Source organism: Zalophus californianus, chromosome 5 (genome assembly GCF_009762305.2).
Source record: "Zalophus californianus isolate mZalCal1 chromosome 5, mZalCal1.pri.v2, whole genome shotgun sequence".
Classification (NCBI taxonomy): Eukaryota; Metazoa; Chordata; class Mammalia; order Carnivora; family Otariidae; genus Zalophus; species Zalophus californianus.
Genome location: NC_045599.1, coordinates 145,169,814 through 145,186,856, shown reverse-complemented (window position 1 = coordinate 145,186,856; position 17,043 = coordinate 145,169,814). Strand labels below are relative to the sequence as shown.

Here is a 17,043-nt window from a genome sequence, read left to right as displayed (position 1 = left end):
CCTTCTCATGCACTTGCCCTCCCCACTCCCACCCAACTGATTCTTTGTGACAAGCTCATTTTGGGGGAAATGATGTTCTTTGTGGTCAGGTTTCTGCACCTGCGTGTACAGGAGCGGAAAGTTGTACAGGTAGAATTAACAAGGAAAGAGAACTGTGCCATGTCGATCTTTTCAGGGTACCAGGTAACCTGAGTGTGGTCTAGGAACAGACGCTGGACACAGCAGGGGTACAGAACCCAGGACAGGGTCCTGCTGCCCAGGACCCAGAGTGGTAGTGCCCACGAGGAGATTCACTGATGCCACGCAAAGAGCATGGAGGCTGATGCGGGAGGCTGGTGCCCACACCACGGCCCAGATGTGCGGCAAGTGTCCATGAAGCCAGCACAGGCTGCGGACTCCGTCCAGAGAGTGAGGAGAGCTAGACTCTCCCAGGCTTGCCTGCCCCTACTGTGGACACAACAGGCCAGATCTACCGTGGGACCACGTCATCCCCCACCTTCTTCTTTTGGGGTGGTTTCTCCTTGGCTCGGCTTGATTTGGAATGAGCTGACCCTGAGATGCCCCTTCTTCCATATTGGTGCTAGTACACGTCCAGGGTCCGGACATTTGTGATGTCTCCAGGATGAGTGGCTATTGTGTCAGGCCTGACCCTGCCCAGAATATTCCTGAGCATTAAACATTTTTAACATGCTTGGGATTTTGAAATATAATTTTGTTTTCTCTGTTAGGTATATATAAAAACAAGTAAGAAGACTACACGAACAAGTACTTTTTACTAGTTTTTAAAAAAAATGTGTTTGGGCTCTTGGTAATATCGTTATATGTAAAGAAATTTTAATGTTACTGAGCAGTGATTATTGGGGATTTAATCTTAGTAGTAAGGGCAGAAACCCTTAAAATGGATTCTGACCAATTAGCTGTATTGTGCAACTAACATTCCATTTTTTTAGATATGCAGAAGTATTTAAAACATTTAATAAGTGTCTTTAAACATCTAACATATGCATTGTACTTTAATGGGGCAAAAAAGGTGAATAATTGCCATCTGCCTTTAAATTTAGTTTATAAAAAGAATAGGATAAAAAGTGTGTGTTAGGGGATCCTGCATGGCTCAGTCAGTGAAGCGTCTGCCTTTGGCTCAGGTCATGATCCCAGGGTCCTGGGACTGTGTCCTACATCAGGCTCCCTGCTCAGCGGGGAGTATGCTTCTCCCTTTCCCTCTGCCCCTGCTCATGTGCTCTCTCTCTCTCTCTCAAATAAATAAAATCTTAAAAAAAGTGTTTGTTAGCTTTTAGTGATACTATGCTATTCTTCTCTTTTAAATAATGTATTCGTTAGTTTCTTCTTCTTCTTTTATTAATTCATATTAGAGAGTTAAAAATGTTTCAGTGTAAAATGCCAAGCTGTGATCATTATTCTAATCTACACCAAGAAATGGCAAAAGCAGTGGCGAGAATAAGACTCACGGCACAGGTAATGATAAAAGAAAAGTAGTCCGGTGATATTTCCAGGGTGCCAACAAGGTGGTCCCCAGTCCATAAAAGAGGGAACTATGGCAACCTGAGAGGTTATGGGATCCTTTAGAATCAGAGTTTCTAAATATCAGTCAGGTCTTCTAGCCAATGGAGAAAAAGGTGAGAAGAGAAAAGTGATTTTTTCACTGTGTAATCATAAAATGGAATTCATTAAGATGAACAGTAAGTTCACTTATGACACTTGGGGTTTAAAAAGGGGGGATTCCACAGGTGCTCGCAAGCACGTGGCGAACCCTTATCTATTGTTGGTGGGAATGTAAGTTGGTCCAACCAACTATGGAAAACAGTATGGAGGCTTCTCACCACATTAAAAATAGATCTACCATACGATCCAGCAACCCCACTCCTGGGTAAGTACCCAGAGGAAGTGAAAACAGGATTCCAATGAAGTATCTGCAGTCCTATGTTTATCACATTATTTCACATTAGCCAAGATATGGAAACAACCCAAATGCCCATCAATGGATGAATGGATAAAAAAGATGTGGTACATATACAGTACAGAGTATTAGTCAGGTATGAGAAAGGAGGATATCCTTCCATTTGGGACAACATGGATGGACCTTGAGCACATTATGTTAAGCAGGAAAAGGAAGACAGAGAAAGGCAGTACTGTATTATATCATTTACACATGGAAGCTATCAGAGGCAAATCTGTAAAAAACAGAGAGTAAAATGGTGATTTTTTTCCAGGGAATAGGGGGTTGGGGTTAAGAGTATGGTGTTTAAGGGTACAAATTTGTAAAAAGTAGTAAATAAGCCGTGGAGATCTAATGCACAGTATAATGAATATACCCAATAATATTGTACAATAATTGTGTGATGTGATAAATATCCTTACACGGGCATCATGTTACAGTATATTCATGTACCAAAGTAACCCTCAGTACACTTTAAACTTATACAATGTTATATGCCAAATTTATTAAATAAAAATAAATAAATGAGTGAGGAGATTATGAGCTTTTCAATCAATACAAACCCGGGGTAAAACTCTGTGGAATGAAACCCTCTCGACAGCTCCATGGTATAAACCACAGGGAGCAGCAGTCCGTCAAAACCCAGCAAATTTTCAGATAAGTGTCTAGACGCAGTTTCTAAGATGTTTGTCATGCCCTTGACCACTATTCTGAAATGTCCAATGGGTGTATTGACAATACTGGGGTTACTCAAACATTCCCATGAGGCTTTAATTTTAGTGACTATGCTTGCTCATTTCTAGAAATTCTATGTGGTCCTTTTTCAGTTTTTTGCTTCCTTATTTTATTGTTTCTTTAAGTTTGCTCTAGTAACTCAAGTTCCTGGACTGCTAATCATTCTGTTTGTGGAAATACCTGATTCCTTCAAGGTGATTCATTTGTCTTGTCACTTGATATTTTTAACTCTGAGCTCATGTTCAACAGTGCTTTCTCTTTTTTTCCTGTGAGAGTCTTGCATGATCTGCTTTGTGGAAGGGCCCTCCAGAGAAGAGTTACACTGCCTATGCTGGGACCTAAGGGCTCTGGACAAGCTCTTCGGTTTAATCTTTTCAGCTTGGGTAGCTGCAAGATGCACAGGGTGTAAATTCAGACGCTACCCTCCACCAGGTCTAGAGTTTGGCTCTCTCAAGGGAGAGTGTTTTCCCCACCCAAGTCCCCTGGGTGGGCAGGCCGCTCGGTTGATTCCAAACCAGTGACCAGAGAGTTTCTAGCTCTTTCCACAGATGGGGCTGGACTTTGAGTCTCCAGGCACTATTCCGAGATGCCCCAGCTCTCTCCTCATCCAGGCTAAAATGGAATCCTTCTTTCTGGGTGGGTATCTCAGTCTGTCTGGACTTCTCTCTCTCTCTCTCTCTTTTAAGATTTTATTTATTTATTTGACAGAGAGAGAGAGTGCACACAAGCAGGGGGAGTGGCAGACAGAGGGAGAGGAAGAAGCAGGGTCCTCATAGAGCAGGGGGAGCCTGATGTGGGACCTGATCCCAGGACCCCAGGATCACGACCTGAGCCGAAGGCAGTCACCCAGGCACCCTCTCTGGACTTCTCTAACAAAGCGTGATAGACCGGGTGGCTTATAAACAACAGAAAAACTAGTTCTCACAGTTCTGAAGGCTGGAAGGTCTGAGATCAGGGTGTCAGCATGGCTGGATTGTGGTGAGAACTCTGTTCTTGGCTTGCAAGACTGCCCTCTCCTCACTGTAGCCCCACCGGGCAGAAGGGGTGAGGGAGCTCTCTGGGGTCTCTTTCACAAGAGCACTAATCCCATTCATAAGGCTCCACACTCATGACCTAATCACCTCCCAAAGACCCCCGCCCCCAAGTACCATTACATTGGGGATTAGGTTTCAACATCCGACTTCGGAGCGGGAGACACACACACTCAGCCTACAGCATCGGGTCCTCTTCCCTCTCGGTTTATATCTGGATCTTAGGGAAAAGTTTTCAATTAGCAATAATCGCGCCTCGGATAAACCTCGTTGGCTACGATACTGCCAGTGCGCAAAGCTGTAACTGGATCTTAAACTCAGAGCCTTGATTTGAAGTTCCACTGGCTTTGATTTCTCCATTTCTGGGGCCTGGGGATATCCTTTTCTTTCCTTAGAGATAAGCTATGTATTAATTTTTGGGTCATATTTTATTGACGATTTCTAAGTGTTTCTAGTATGCAGAAAGAAGGCCAGTCGACATCAGCTCAGTCAGCCATGTTGTTGGAAGTTGGATAAATCGATATTGAAGCAAGCACACTAAACCCACGATCCTCTTAATTCACTTTCAGCACAGAAAGGTGTAAAGCCGCTGCATTTATGGGAGCAAGAGGGGACGGAAACCTGGATGCATTTTCGGAGAAGTCAGTCAATCAACTGACACTGCTCCTTACAAACAGAAATGATCACATCACAGCAGCGGACAAAAGGTAGCTTCTAAGTACCATCTGGTTAAGACCAGAAAACCCACAGTCCAGTTCAATGAGATGTTCTCTGCCTTTGCAGAGTTCAAGCATGACTTCCTCACCAGATGTTTCTTGTTAGTGCTGTAAATACATCCTTAGACCATTTTCTTTTCTTTTGTAAACATTTCCCAACATTTCATTTTCAACTTGAAAACCACCAGGGTAGACTTTTCCCTCCTTCCACCAACCCACCCCATTTAATCGGGGATTAAGTGCTATCGATTCCAGGGCTTTATTGTCTTGCCTCGTGCTTCTTACTCATTCTAGCTGTGGTTGCCTCGGTCCAGGCACTCAGCCTTATCTCTCTCCTAGCTTTCTAAAGTCACCTACTTGATCTACTGCTCCTTCTGCACATGAGCCTTCAGAGGGCTTTTAGAATTCAGATTTTATGACTCAACCCTTCTGAGGCTCCCAAGGACAATCAAAATATGTTCCAACTTGCTTAGTGTAGCATATAAGAATTCTATGTTATCCTACTTGTCTTGCCCCCATTAATTTATTAAACTGTGTATCTTAGAATAATTTTAGCTTTACAGAAAAACTAGGAAAATAGTATAGAGAGTTCCCAGATACCCCACATTCAGTTTTTCCCTTTTATAAATATTTTATACTAGTATGGCATATTTATCACAATTATTAAACCAATATTGGTACACTACCACTAACTAAGGGCCATAATTTATCAGGATTTCTTTAGCTTTTATCTAATGTCCTTTTTCTGCCCCCAGGAACCTATCTACCAGGACTCAAAAGTTAGTTGTCACATGTCCTTAAGCTCCTCTTGGACAGCCACAAACTTTTTTTTTGTCTTTGACGACTTTTGGCAGTTCTCCTGAGTGGTAGTTAGACATTTTATAGAATATTCCATTATTAGGATGTGACTTAGTTTTTCTCATGGTAAGACTGGGATTATGGGTTTGGGGAGGAAGGTCACAGATGTAAAGTGGCAAGTTCATTACATCATAACAAGGGTATCGGCATGACCGAGCACTGTTGATGTTGACCTTGAGCACCTGGCCAAGGTAATGTTGCTTGTTTTTTTTTCCCCTTTCAGGACTCTGGGTACACTGACCTGTATAGCCCACACGTTGGTTCATGGCATACCCTTAAGGAGGCTTTTGGCAAGCTCTCTCTTCTGTTCCATTTTATTATTTTCCCCCCTTCTCCTCTATCCCCACATACATCCCTACCACACCTAACCCCACACACTCTAATATATTAAACATATAACCATCCTATTAATCTGTTTATTAGATAAAAGGTGGTATTTTTGCACACACAATTTTGAAAACACACGCATGCTATAATACCCTTAAAAAACCTTTTTAAAAATAACATTATGTTTTGAGAACATTATTTCTGGTTGCTGCTTAACAGTCTTTTGGGCACATCAGCCACATTTTCTTCCATCCACGATTCAAATGCTTCTAGCTACTGAGTCCACACCAAATGCTGGAGTTAATGCCTGGCATGAGTCTCTTTATGGTTCCATAGGGGGGGACTTCTTCCTTGTACATACCCACAGCTGGATACGCTGGGTGCTGGGGTTATCTCTAATCTGGCTCCAGAGTGGCTGCACCTGTTTCCATGGGCTCTGACTACCCCCTTGCCCATCTCCTTGCCAGGATTTCACATGATTTGACTTTTGAACGTTCCCCAGGTTGATATTATAAAGTGGACTATCCTCCTTGTTTTAATTTGTATTTCTGATTCTTGGTGTATCAGGGTTCCCACACCCCAAGGCCAGTCAAGCTGACACATAAAATCAACCATGACAATTAGTAAGACCTAACTTCTTTTACAGGTCTCGGCATAGATTTTCCTCTTATTGTGAACAGTCTCATCATAGCCTTTGTCCGTTTTTATTTTATTTATTTATTTATGTGTGTGTGTGTGTGTGTGTGTGTGTGTGTGTGTGTGTGTGTCTTTTGCCCTTCTAGTGGCTGTAAGGAACTTCTTTGTGTGCTGTGGATGTGAATCTTTCCATCAGTTTTATGTGTTGCAATTTACCTTGACCCAGCTGTCACCTTTGTGTATGATGTCCTTATGTAAACTAGTAATCTTTTATTTTGATGTAGTCCAATACATCAAATTCTCTACTCAGGCTTCGACTTTTGGGTATCTTGCTTGAGAAATACTTATCTTCTTCATGGTCACCAATATACTATCCAGATTATGAAATTATAGGACTTGATATTGAGATGAAACTAATTTTTCCCTATGTAGCGAGCCGATTTTCAACATCATGCACTACGCTATTCATTTTCTAGCCTGTGACTCATGATGCCAAAACCACCAAATACATAATTCCCTTAAGAATCCAGGTCTGGATGTAGGAGGAAAAGATGGTGGAGGAGTAGGGGACCCTATTCCAACTGGTCCCCTGAATTGAGCTGGATATCTACCACACCACTCTGAACACCCACGAAATCAGCCTGAGATGTAAGATGATAGATCTGGATCTCTACAAACAGAATATCGCAGGTGGTTGGTTTTGAGGTATGAAGCGGGGAGCAGTGATTCCGCGAGCAGATATCGGAGGATAAACGGAAGGGGGAGGGAGCTGCCATAAGCACTGGAACCAGAAAGGTGAAATAACAGGAGCGCAAAAGCCTCCCGCGTTGGGGACGAGGCAGAAACTCGCAGACCGGTAGCGACAGGGAAAGGACTTTAGGGCAGCCCCCCAGACTGAAACCTGGAGCAGTGGGTTTATGCATGCAAACTGGGGGCAGCTGGCAGTTTTAGAAGCACAAAGGGCAGAGACGTGCCCCCGTGCCCTGACCCAGAGGCAAGGACTGGGAGTGCTACTGAGGGGCGCACAACCCAGGATACTGTAGTTTATAGCGGCATAGACAGAAACAGAGATAGTGTGGCCTGGAGAGCTCATTGAAGAACAGACTGCGATCTATCTCTCTGCTCTGAGGCAGAGGGTTGGAAATGAACTCATCTGCTCTGACTCTCGGAAGAGAGCAGACAGCCGCCAGAGAACAAAAGCCCCCCAAAACCGGTTTTCACTGAGCCCATCTTCCCCCACAGGGAGCAGGGCAACTCTGCCCAAACAGGGTTCCCTGAGTAACAGCTTGGCAGGCCCCTCCCCCAAGAAGACAGGCTGGGAGAACAGGAGGCCGGCAACCCTAAGGTCCCTATAAAACAGGTGCATCTTGCTTGGGTTGTGGTCAATAATTTGGACTCTACACATTCCCTCAACCACCCCTCAACAGAATGAATAGGAGGAGGAGCCCCCAAAATAGGAAAGACTCAGGAGACTGTGACTTCTGTCCCAGATTTACAAATGGATACAGATATAACGAAGATGTTGGAGATGGAATTCAGGGTAGCAATAGTGAAGACAATAGCTAGAATGGAGAAATTGATTAATGGTAACATAGAGTCTAAGGGCAGAAATGAAAGCTGAACTGGCAGAACTTAAAAATGCTATCAATGAGATCCAATCTAATCTAGATCCTCTAACAGCTAGGGTAAGTGAGGCAGAAGAACGAATTAGTGATCTAGAAGGAGAAAGAAGAGACCAGGGAAAAACAACTCAAAATCCATGAATACAGATTCAGAGAAAGAAGTGATGCCATGAAACATTCCAATGTCAGAATTATTGGGATCCCTGAGGGGGTGGAGAGAGAGAGAGGACTAGAAGATATATTTGAGCAAATCGTAGCTGAGAACTTCCCTAATTTGGGGAATGAAACAAACATTTGTGTCCTAGAGGCAAAGAGGGCCCCTCCCCGGATCGAGGAAAACAGGCCAACACCCCGGCATGTAATAGTAAAATTCACAAATCTTAGAACCAATGAAACCATCTTAAGGGCAGTTAGGGGGAAGAGATTCCTTATGTACAAAGGGAGGAATGTCAGGCCTATCCACAGAGACCTGGCAAGCCAGAAAGGGCTGGCAAGACATATTCAGGGCACTAAACAAGAAGAACATATAGCCAAGAATATTTTATCCAACAAGGCTGTCATTTAGAATGGATGGAGAGATGCAGAGCTTCCAAGACCTGCAGAAACTGAAAGAATATGTGACCGCTAAGCCGGCCCTGCAAGAAATATTAAGGGGGGGTTCTATAAAAGGAGAAAGACCCCAAGAGTGATATAGAATAGAAATTTACAAAGACAATCTATAGAAACAAGGTCTTCACATGCAACATGATGACAATAAATTCATCTTTCAATAATCACTCTCAACGTGAACGGCCTAAATGCTCCCATAAAAGTGGCACAGGGTTGCAGACTGGATAAAAAGACAGGACCCATCCATATGCTGTCTACAAGAGACTCATTTTGAACTTAAAGATACATCCAGACTGAAAGTGAAGGGAGGGAGATCCATCTTCCATGCCAACAGACCTCAAAAGAAAGCTGGGGTAGCAATTCTTATATCAGACAAATTAGATTTTAAGCTAAAGACTGTAGTTAGAGACACAGAAGGACACTATATCATTCTTAAAGGGTCTATCCAACAAGAAGATCCAACCATTGTAAATATCTATGCCCCAACATGGGAGCAGCGGTCTACATAAGCCAACTGTTAACCAATATAAAGAGTCATATTGATAACAATACGTTAATTGTAGGAGACCTCAATACTCCACTCTCAGCAACAGACAGATTACTGAAGCAGAAAATCAACAAAGAAACAAGAGCTTTGAATGACACACTGGACCAGATGGACCTCATAAATATATACAGAACATTCCACCCTAAAACAACAGAATACTCATTCTTCTCGAGCACACACGGAACTTGCTCCAGAATAGACTACATACTGGGTCACAAATCATGTCTCAACTGATACCAAAAGACTGAGATTATTCCCTGCATATTCTCAGACCATAATGCTTTAAAACTGGAACTCAATCACAAGAAAAAATTTGGAAGAAATTCAAACACTTGAAAGCTAAAGACCACTCTGCTCAAGAATGTTTGGGTCAACAAGGAAATCAAAGAAGAACTTAAACAATTCATGGAAACCAATAAGAATGAAAACACATTGGTCCAAAACCTATGGGATACTGCAAAGGCTACTGCATAGCCATCCAAGCCTCACTCAAAAAAATAGAAAAATCCCGAATTCACCCACTAGCTTTACACCTTGAAGAACTAGAGAAAAAGCAACAAACAATGCCTAAGCCATGCATTAGAAGAGAAATAATTAAGATTAGAGCAGAGATCAATGAATTAGAAACCAGAAACACAGTACATCAGATCAATGACACCAGAAGCTGGTTCACTGAAAGAATGAATAAGATCAATAAACCACTGGCCAGACTTATCCAAAAGAAAAGAGAAAGGACCCAAATTAATAAAATTATGAATGAAAGGGGTGAGATCACGACTAACACGAAGGAAATAGAAACAATTATTAGAAATTATTATCAACAACTATATGCCAATAAATTAAGCAACCTGGAAGAAATGGATGCCTTCCGGGAAACCTATAAACTGCCAAGACTGAAACAGGAAGAAATGGACAACCCGAATAGGCCAATAACCAGTAAGGAGATTGAAGCAGTGATCAAACACCTCCCAAAAAACAAGAGTCCAGGGCCTGATGGATTCCCTGGGGAATTCTACCAAACACTCAAAGAAGAAATAATAAATATTCTCCTGAAGCTTTTTCTAGAAAACAGAAACAGAAGGAAAGCTTCCAGACGCTTCTATGAGGTCAGCATTACCTTAATCCCCAAATTAGGCAAAGACCCCATCAAAAAGGAGACTTTCAGACCGATATCCCTGATGAATATGGATTCCAAAATTCTCAACAAAATCCTTGCTAATAGGATCCAACAATACATTAAAATGATCATCCACCACAACCAAGTGGGATTTATCCCTGGAATGCAAGTGTGGTTCAACATTCGCAAATCAAACAGTGTGACAGAATACATTAATGAGAGGAGAGAGAAGAACCATAACATCCTCTCAATTGATGTAGAAAGAGCATTTGACAAAATATAGCATCCTTTCCTGATTAAAACTCCTCAGAGTTTAGGGACAGAGGGAACATTCCTCAAGTTCATAAAATCCATCTATGAAAAACCCACAGTGAATATCATCCTGAATGGGGAAAAGCTGAGAGCCTTTCCCTTAAGATCAGGAACACGTCAAGGATGCCCACTCTCACCACACTATTGTTCAACATAGTACTAGAAGTCCTAGCAACAGCAATCAGACAACAAAAAGAAATAAAAGGTATTCAAATTGGCAAAGAAGTCAAACTCTCTCTCAGCAGATGACATGATACTTTATTTGGAAAATCCAAAAGACTCCACCCCCGAATTACTAGAACTCATATAGCAATTCAGTAATGTGGCAGGATACAAAATCAATGCACAGAAATCAGTTGCTTTCTCATACACTAACAATGCAACTACAGAAAGAGAAATTAGAGAAATGATTCCATTTACAATAGCACCAAAAACCATAAGATACCTTGAAATAAACCTAACCAAAGAGGTAAAGGATCTATGCTCTAGGAACTACAGAACACTCATGAAAGAAATTGAAGAAGACACAAAAAGATGGAAAAATATTCCATGATCATGGATCGGAAGAATAAACATTGTTAAAATGTCTATGCTACCCAGAGCAATCTATACCTTCAACGCCATCCCGATCAAAATTCCAATGGCATTTTTCAAAGTGCTGGAACAAACAATCCTAAAATTTGTATGGAATCAGAAAAGACCCCAAACTGCCAAGGAAATGTTGAAAAAGAAAAACAAAGCTGGGGGCATCACGTTACCTGATTTCAAGCTATATTACAAAGCAGTGATCACCAAGACAGCATGGTACTGGCATAAAAACAGACATATAGACCAATGGAACAGAATAGAGAGCCCAGATATGGACCCTCAACTCTGTGGTCAAATAATCTTCGACAAAGCAGGAAAAAATATGCAGTGGAAAAACGACAGTCTCTTCAATAAATGGTGCTGGGAAAACTGGACAGCTATACACAGAAGAATGAAACTCGACCATTCTCTAACACCATACACAAAGATAAACTCAAAATGGATGAAAGACCTCAATGTGAGACAGGAGTCCATCAAAATCCTAGAGAAGAACATAGGCAGTAACCTCTTTGACATCGGCCATAGCAACTTCTTTCAAGATACATCTCCAAAGGCTAGTGAAACAAAAGCAAAAATGAACTTTGGGGACTTCATCAAGATAAAAAGCTTTTTCACAGCAAAGGAACCAGTCAACAAAACAAAGAGGCAACCCACAGAATGGGAGAAGATATTTGCAAATGACACTACAGACAAAGTGCTGATTTCCAAGATCTATAAAGAACTTCTCAAACTCAACACCCAAAAAACAAATAATCAAGTCAAAAAATGGGCAGAAGACATGAACAGACACTTCTCCAAAGGAGACACACAAATGGCTAACAGACACATGAAAAAATGTTCATCATCATTAGCCATCAGGGAAATTCAAATCAAAACCACATTGAGATACCACCTTACACCAGTTAGAATGGCAAAAATTGACAAGGCAAGAAACAACAAATGTTGGAGAGGTTGTGGAGAAAGGGGAACCCTCTTACACTGTCTATGGGAATGCAAGTTGGTACAGCCACTTTGGAAAACAGTGTGGAGGTGCCTCAAAAAATTAAAAATAGAGCTACCCTATGACCCAGCAATTGCACTACTGGGTATTTACCCCAAAGACATTGATGTAGTGAAAAGAAGGGCCATATGCACCCCAATGTTCATAGCAGCAATGTCCGCAATAGCCAAACTGTGGAAAGAGCCGAGATGCCCTTCAACAGATGAATGCATAAAGAAGATGTGGTCCATATATACAATAGAATATTACTCAGCCATCAGAAAAGATGAATACCCAAATTCTACATCAACATGGATGGGACTGGAGGAGATGATGCTAAGGAAATAAGTCAAGCAGAGAAAGTCAATTATCATATGGTTTCACTTATTTGTGGAACGTAAGGAATAGCAGGGAGGACATTAGGAGAAGGAAGGGAAACATGAAGAGGGAGAAATCGGAGGGAGAGACGAACCATGAGAGACTATGGACTCTGAGAAACAAACAGGGTTTTAGAGGGGAGAGGGGAGGGGGGATGGGTTAGCCCGGTGATGGGTATTAAGGAGGGCACGTACTGCATGGACCACTGGGCGTTATACAAAAACAATGAATCATGGATCACTACATCAAAAACTGATGATGTATTGTATGGTGACTAACATAACATAATAAAATTAAATTAAATTAAAAATAAAAGAACCCAGGTCTGATAATTGAATTCTAGGTTATTTGCTGGGTTATCTGTCTAATCAGTCATGAATATTCATCATAGTCAATGCAGGTCCTAATTAAAAAAACATACTTACATAAGTTATAGTTAAATGGGGGCTTATGTCCCAATATGACTTTTAATTTAATTGTTTAACTCACTTTGAGTTCAAGTACCCTGACCCCTCTTCAACACTGAACCCAAGAAAGTTTGAGAAGCAGAGAGGAAAGGGCAAGGATTCTGACCTCAGACATCTGGGTTAAATCTTTACCACTGACTAGTTTCAAGACCACCAGCAGGTTACCTCACCCGTCAGAGCTATGGTTTCCTCATCTTATGGAGCACAATAAAACAAAAGAATTACCTAAAATTTATTGCACATCTTCCATGTAGCATTAGGAAGTAGCCAAGAATATTACCTTCATTTTATAGACAAAAATTGGAAGCTTGTTCAAATGTGCACAGCTAATAAATAAGTGGAAGGTAAGGCTTTGATCCCAGGATATCTAAAGATGAAGCCTGCACTTCTACTATTATCCTGTATTCCTTTGTTAGGACTATGGGGAGAAGCAAGGTACACCTACGCGGTGTCTACTTCAATGATCAGGAATTATTATTTGTCCAACTTCTGAATTATGGACTAGAGAACAATGTATCTCACAGCCTCTGCTGGTCCTGGTGGCTTTGTGACAGTTAGCATCAATGGAACACTCCACAGGGAGAGCCAACGAAAACCAACGAAAGCATGAAAACAGTAATAGTCCCCTGGTAGTGAGGGCTGAAAGTTTTTGCAGAGCCCTATCCTAAGCACTTGGATGCTTTAGTTCACTTACTGCTCATATCATTTGGATGTGGCAGATATTGATTTCCCTAATAACTGAGATTGGGCTGGGTCAAAAAGATGCCCCCAATTACACGACTAGGAGGGCAGAACCATGCTTGGACCCAGATTTCTCAGTCTCCAAATCCTTCTATTTTAACTACTACTTGATACTAAATCGATAATTTTAATGCATTTCTAACTTTTAAATTTAGTTTTCTATTTTCTTTTTATAACATTTTAATACATATTTTTCTAGTCGAAGTAATGAAATTAAACACATTGGAATGTTTCTCTACCGCATTAAAAGTTTCTTCCATTTTTTTCTTAAGGAGTAACTGAGTATACTCAGACTGCTGTCCCTACATTCTTTAAAACACAGAGATGTTATCAACGTCTGTAAATAACACATTCTAGGAAGAGAATATTGCTTTTGATAAAGGTATTTACTGACAGTAAATGCTAAACAAATTGAGAGCACATGCTACTAATTAGCATGTCCCTCTAGGACAGACACATATTTACTGTGACTTTTTTAAAGCTCAGACAGTTCATTCTATAAAAGCCAAAAACTGGTCCATTAAATATCGTGCCAAAATCATTCTGAGAAAAGTTGATATGGGAACTTCCTGTCATTGTTTAGACTTAATTTCCAAGTAGGAGTTACCAATACCAAAAATAATAAATATCACTGTCAAGAAGAATAGGAATTCAGTCAGATACGGAATTAGTTTGAAAGTAAAGCCACAAGATCTTGGAATCTGGTACTATTTAAATATTAACATTGTTAAGGTAAATAAGTCTGTATGTCTGGTTCCATTTTGTCCATAATAAAGGCTCACAAAAGCAGTTGTCCTTCCTGTTGCCATATGTAAAACAACTCAGCTTTTAATTTATTTTCAGAGCAAACATTGTAATAGCCAAAGATATCCCTAAAACCGGTTTAATTTCTTGTTTTTAAAATTAAGTGCAGACAAGCAAAAAGTGTCACTGTGTGAGGCTCTCTTTTAATAAGGATTTATTCATCCTTGGTTTTTTTTTTTTAGGGTAGATTCTCATTTAATCCTTATGATTGTTGGAAAACAGTGAACTTAACAGAACCCTTACTAACATGCTAATTCTTATTTTACAATAGATGGGATAACCAGCAGTATCTTTCAATAGAATTATCTCATGCTTTGCCACTGCTTTGTATAATATTCTTGGCACTGTTACCACACAGTTCTAATTTTTTTAGCTTTTTGCTATTACAATCAAGGGAAATTTTACCTCTCATTATGCATTTCCTAAATTTTTTCAGTTAAAACCCATTCATTTTTCTAGATAAACCTTAGATGAATCTTGCTTTCCTATATTCTTGACTCATCCCTAATGAATTATTTCTTTAACTGGAATTGTATTAATCCATAAGTGTATCTTGGGAGAACTTATATCTTTTTAGTGTTCATGTGTATGGCTTTTGTAAATTTCTGCATTTAGATTCCAAGCATTTTTGGTTAAAATAACTTCCAAGAATGTTACAGTTTCACTGCTACTGAATTTGCGATCTTATACTGTTAAATTTTCTAACGGGTTCTTACAGATAGTTAGGGCTGCCATTGATTTTTATCTTATAGTCTATTTTCTAACTTGGAAACATGTACAGTGTGAAAGTGTTAGACTGACCAGCAATTACGTGACATCAAGTTCAGTACAGAGAGTGAAACTGATAAAACCAAAATGTTTCCTAGTCTCAAAAGACAAGAGACCTTTACTGATTAAGTTTTAGCATGGTCGCCTATACTCAAAATTTAGTGGCAAGCAAAATCTTCAGAAGGAAATACAAAACAGATTGCCAGAACTCAAGAAATAAAGTGATGGGATTTATATTATAGCCAGATCTTTCGAGTAGAGGACTTAAGAGGAAGGGATGACAATTACATTCTCAAAGATTTTATGGCATCCAACAGAAGTAAGCCAATGGCAGGGGAAGGGGAAGAGAGCAAATGCAAAATCAATAAGAAGCAAATGTGACTGGTAGCATCTTCTAGCTCACTCTGGCACTGAATGTCCACTTGGTTTATTGTAAGTAATAAGCTTTCTCTAGACTGAGTAACAACGATATAAGCAACACCTGGCATCCCAAGGGCATCTTATCACTTGAGAAGGGGATACTGAGTTTTGGATGGAGTGGCATTGCTGGGGGCTTCCAGAGCAAAGGAGGGAGCCCAGGCAAGTTTGTTCTCACTGCCTTGAGAAGAATTCACTGGTACACTCAGCTACAGGTGGTGGGGGTCGGCGGGAGGTGTGGGGCGGAGGGGGTGCGCATGGCTTCATTAGCACTCCCAGGGAAGACATGCCTATCACGGGACAGTTAAAAACCTGTCCTAGAGCACAACGGAGCGGACCCAGCAGGCAACTGCATAGTCGATATACCGTGAGAATACCAATGAATGAATGAAGAAGTGAAGAGAAAGTTAGCGAGGGCAATTGTGAATTAAGAGGACAAGGTCTGAGGTCAAAGTATTTCCTAAGAGCGTCTGCTGTTCCCAGGGGCATGCTGGTACAAAGTATTGTGCTGGTCCTAGTGCAGTCACAGGATGGGACATACCCTTGATCCCTCATAGATTCCTAAGCTCCTGCACGCATATGTGACCAAGTCTGACTGCAATGAAGGAGTGCTTTCTTCCTTGGTAAGTAACGAACGAGAGCATGTCCATGCTGCTTGGAGTAGAGGAACGACAAACAAGATATACATATGTGATCATTTGGCTTACGTGACATTTGCCTACAGAAAAACTCTGAAGCTTTGCAACTGTAGGTTTTTACATTCTGTGAAATTAGAAAAACAACAATCCAGCATGGTTTGTATGGTTAAGACTTCAACTGGTTATTTGTTTAGATCATTATCATTTATTTATTTAATAATTCAATTAATTATTAGCCCCTACTCCATGCACTGGGCAAAGTATTGTGTCTTCCTCTCCCATCTCCCCCAGATGAGTGAGATTTACCAAGGATGTTCCCATCAATTAGGAGGAACATAAAAGCACTTAAATACTATCATTCAAAAAATAGTTTTTAACACTAAGAATCAAGTTTCAAAAATGATACTAGGAGAGCCCAGAAGTAAGAGAAGGTAATAATTGCGTGGATGTCATGGACTGAATGCTTGTGTCCATCCCCAGATTCATATATTGAACCCCCTCCCTGCAACCTCAAAGACGGCCATCACCAGAATCAGACCATCCCGACACCTGATCTCAGACTCGGAGCCTCCAGAACCGTGAGAAATAAATTTCTGTTGTTTATAAGCCACCCACTCTATGGTGCTTTGTTATAGCAGCCCAAACAGAATAAGACAGAAATTGATGGAGAGGTGAGAATCAAAAAAGCACCTTGGAGAAGGTAGGAGTTGACCTTGGCCTGGGAACCTGGACAGCTTTCAAAAGAGAGGGGGTGACTAGAGGTATTCCTAGAGGACAAATCAGAGAGAGGACACCAACA

General features: G+C 40.9%; 1 protein-coding gene and 1 pseudogene across 4 annotated transcripts in view; both read right to left on the bottom strand.

The window, feature by feature from the left end:
- Positions 1-17,043, bottom strand: part of CTNND2 (catenin delta 2) — a 904,171-nt gene that overhangs the window by 461,978 nt on the left and 425,150 nt on the right. The window lies entirely within an intron of this gene.
- Positions 3,936-4,020, bottom strand: LOC113930119 (annotated as a pseudogene).